Here is a 4,436-nt window from a genome sequence, read left to right on the forward strand (position 1 = left end):
AATATGATTATGAGTGTCACGAGAGGCAGCGGGTTCGCTCGGCCCTAGGTAAGGGTCGGGTGTCCATCACACCCTATCGGATTAAGGGTGTGACATTTAATGGATGAGAACCTCCTCTTTATATAGTAGAGGAGTTTCAACCCTAGTACAATTCTAAATAAAGAAAATAAATCGTGACAAATTGTTTTACCGAGATGGACGCCGAATTATCCGGTTAAGGGCGAATATTTCGGTCTTCTCCTTATGGCAGTCAACCGCCCTTCCTTTATCGCCTCATCCCGGCCCGAACTCGAAGCCTCGTTCCCTGTGAGACGGTCGTATTGTGACCGAGCATAACCATGACAACGGAAAATCGAGCGTGCCTGTATCCTCGGTTTTACCCGTATACACAAACCAAAAAAGGTAACTCACCTAAATTAAGGATGTAGATAAATTACAATCCAGTTATTATATATTAACAAAATTGTAGCTCAAGGCAATATAACTAAGTCCTCCCAAAAACGGTTGAAATGATTCCTCAAAAACCTGTTACTGTGGCCATAAGGGAACTCTCCATGACCTTGTTTCTCTCTAAAGAGTCAGGTAACTGTATTCTATCAATTGTCATTGACTTATTGTCCTTTATAATTTACCTGCTCAATAAGGCTACTAGAGAATAGAGATTCTACTAGTTGAGTCAATGGGTCTTGAAAAGACAAAAACAACATAGCCACACAGGGGACTATATATTTTTGTAATGACAAATTGACAATTATTGAGATTTTAATACTGTATTTTAGAGTTTCTAATTAGAAACATGAGAGTGAGTAAAAGACAACGGAACTTGAAAAAAGAGCAAGAAATAAGAACATAGCCACAACAACCCATCTCCCCTGGTTTTGGAGGCAAGGACCAGGGCCGGATCTAGGGCCCGCGAATGTGTTCACCCAAACACCCTTGGTAAAAAATTAAACTGTATATAGAAGGTATTTGTTTTTTATTTTTTATATGCATATACAGGTTTTGAATACCCTAAACACGAGAGAAGAGGTTGATTCAGTGGTTTAGGGTGTTCCAAAAATCCAATCATTGCATTTTTATTTTTTGAACTTCCCTATAATCCTGGATCCGCGACTGGATTAACCAAAAACCTATAAAGATCTTTCAAGTCTATTAAACACAACCAGTTTGAACAGGTAAATTCTCTAATATTACCATGTATAAGCCGGTAAAAATGCAAACTTTATCCTCATAATCATTTGAATTTGAAGTTTGATATAGAGCCTGTCTGGATTAGCTTAAAAAAAGGCTTATAAGCTGCTTTTTTAAAGTTAAGCCAAATGGGCCAACTTATTTTTTTGGGCTTATTTTAAGCACAAAATGGCTTGTAAGCTGGCCAGTCAAACACTCAAAAAAGCTGTTTTTAAAAAATTGCGCAGATTGCCCTTCTTTTGGTGTGGTCTTTAAGTTTTGCCCTTCGCTTGAAAAATGATCTTATACCTAAGGTTCTGGGTTCGAACCCCCGCTCAGGCATAAATTAAAAAAAATCGCAAGGAAAGGCTTGGGTCGTATGTATGTGGGACCTGACATACACTTGTTAAGGAATAACCAAATTTATGTCGGACCCGGCAGACTTATGCCTTATGGGCAAACTTTTAGTTAAGCCTTAACTAAAAGTCTGCCCATAAGGCATAACTTTTCCTTAAGACATAGTTTAGTTATGCCTTATGGGGCAGACTTTTAGTTAAGGCATAACTAAAAGTATGTCCCATAAGGCATAATTTTTCCTTAAGACATAGACTTTGCCTTATAAGGCAAACTTTTAGTTATGCCTTAAGGAAAAGTTCCGCCTTATGGGGCACACTTTTAGTTAAGGCATACCTAAGGCAGAATTTTTCCTTAAGGCATAAACTTTGCCTTATAAGGCGGAACTTATAGTTCTGCCGGGTCTGGCATAACTTTAGTTATTCCTTAAGAAGTGTATGCCGGGTCCGGTATACACGCGACCTAAGCCTTGCTTTGCGAATTTTTTTTAAATTTATGCCTGAGCGGGTGTTCGAACCCATAACATCATGATTTCTATGCGAAGCTCAGGATTGCAACGCGAAGGACAAAAATTAAAGACCAACATTTTGAGGGGGCAAAAACTAAAGACCATCCCAAAGGAAGGGCAATCCTGCGAATTGCCCGGCTGTTTTCAACAACTTATAAGCTAAGCCAAACGAGCTGATAAGGCATGAAAGCATGAAACTCTCAGCGCATAAATAAAAAATTAAAACAAAAACCCAATAAAGAAAATTGAGCTAATTCGTCGGGTTTGAACTTTTAACCCATCGAGGGCATTCTGGTACTTTCCGTAGATCCTCCTCCAGATTAGAGTTTTGCTGAGTTTCCTCGCCTCTCTCACACTGTATATATTCATCTACGCCTTTTCTTCTTTCATTAGCTTTTTTATAGCTCCTTCAATTTGTATTAATCCAGCTTTTTGCATTTCCTTATCATCTGATTTTTAATCTCTTTTTGTTTTTTCTTCTGATTTTGAATTTCTAAATCTAAATTTTTGAGGCTGTGATGACTAAAAATTATACCATCAAACTTTGAAAGCATATTCATTATGCTTGTTGATGCAACTACAATTAATACTCTCTGATGCCTCTTTGTTAGTCTTAACAACTCCAGAAAACTTCATTTTTTTTCTTCCTTTAATTGTTTTTTTTACCTTATGGATTTTATGATGTAAAGGCAATAAATTAGAGTCTCTGATACGCTTTGTTCATAGCGTATTTAGCGCTGTACGTTGCCTATAATAAAATTAGGGGGCGGATATTCTGGCACGAGCATTCCTTTTTAAAGATGTCTTGTGCATTCAAATGCCTCTACACTTGTAAAATTTACCTTGATATTATTTTGAATGTTTTTACTCTGCATTTTCAAGCTTCATTTTTTGAGAACTATCCAATCTAAGTAAAAAAAAAAAAAAACTAGTGATCTAAGCACAAGGATAGTTTTTTGAAAGAAAAAAAAAAGGAACTTATTTCAGTTAGAACTAATTTTCAAAGTAAGCTTCATAAATGCAAATGCTGCAGTCTATTGGATTGATGATTTATACGTCCCCAAACTTTTAGCGGTACAAGTAATGAGTATATTAAGATTTATCTCATCGTGAATCAGACATGAGAGTCAAGTTACCTTTTATGATCTAATCAAGTTTATTTAGAAATGGCTAAAGTTGTCGGCAGACTCCTGAATTTGTCTTGATATTTTATGTAGACCCTCCAACTGAGACGTTGACCTGGACCCTCAAAAACACAAGCTAAACTATGTCATTTGAACACAGTCCAGATCAAGTGTGGTGTGAGAGCTATACTTGTTGTGACATGGAAAAATAGACCAATCAAAATAAGCCATGTCAACAAAAAAAAATTAATTTTAAGAAAAATTAATTTTAAAATCTATTTAAAAAAAATTGAAAAACTCAACCCATCCTCTCCGATCTGAAAACCTAGCCCACTTCGTCACCGCCGCTGCCGCCACTTCAAAATCTATTTAAATAATTAAAAAAAACGGTGTCGTTTTTCGTCGGAGATTTGTTTAAATAGGTTTTGAAGTGGAGCGGCGGCAGTGGCGGTGGCAAAGTGGGCTATCGGAGAGGATGGGTTGGATTTTTCAGTTTTTTTAATTATTTAAATAGATTTTTTCTTAAAATTAATTTTTAATGATTAAAAATTTTAAAAAAGGAAAAATTTGCTCTCTCACGCTCTTTTTAAAGCAGTGTATTGCATGCATGTGCCAAGTTAATACGGTGTGTTCAAATGACACAGTTTAACTTATGTTCGAGGGTCTAGATGGTCAACGTCTCAGTTGGGGGATCTAAATGGAATATCAGGACAAGTTCAGGGGTCTGTCGATGACTTTAGCCTTTAGAAATTAAACAATGAGAAAGAAATTATTTTAATAGGCTAAAAAAATAGATATTGCATATAATAGGAGGTAAACTATGTCAATTACTCAAAATTGGGTAAGTCAGCTAATTTTAAAATAAAATTGAAGGTGGAAAATGATTTTCACCCCTTAATAAAAGTAGTCCATTTTCTTTTGAAATCGATTTATGACGTTCTGAAATCCAATGCCGGACGCAGTTAATAATGCCTAAACATTATGAACTATATCAAATACTTACACCTTTTTCACTAGAACTAGAATACCTCTTGTAAACTATGTTCGCAATTAAAATATGATTTTTAAAAGACAAATTAAAATTATAAATAAAAAGTCATGTATTTATTTTTATATATACCAACTATTAGTAATAATTTTCATGTTCTTTAAAACGTGAAAATTATTCGTATTACTATTATATTTGAGTCACAAATAACTAGATCAACACATGTATATGTTTAGACGATTTGGGGAGATGCTCTCCTTCTATAAATAGCATAGATCCATAGCATATTTTC

The 4,436-nt window shown here is 35.3% G+C and overlaps 1 non-coding gene across 1 annotated transcript; it reads left to right on the plus strand.

Annotated features, from left to right (window-relative positions):
• Positions 1–2,542: 2,542 nt before the first annotated feature.
• LOC132031830 (small nucleolar RNA snoR116) lies at positions 2,543–2,634 on the plus strand. The gene has a single exon (XR_009408355.1). It is a non-coding gene; the product is annotated as a small nucleolar RNA snoR116 (small nucleolar RNA).
• Positions 2,635–4,436: the final 1,802 nt, after the last annotated feature.

The sequence above is a fragment of the Lycium ferocissimum genome, chromosome 1 (genome assembly GCF_029784015.1).
Source record: "Lycium ferocissimum isolate CSIRO_LF1 chromosome 1, AGI_CSIRO_Lferr_CH_V1, whole genome shotgun sequence".
NCBI classification, from domain to species: Eukaryota; Viridiplantae; Streptophyta; class Magnoliopsida; order Solanales; family Solanaceae; genus Lycium; species Lycium ferocissimum.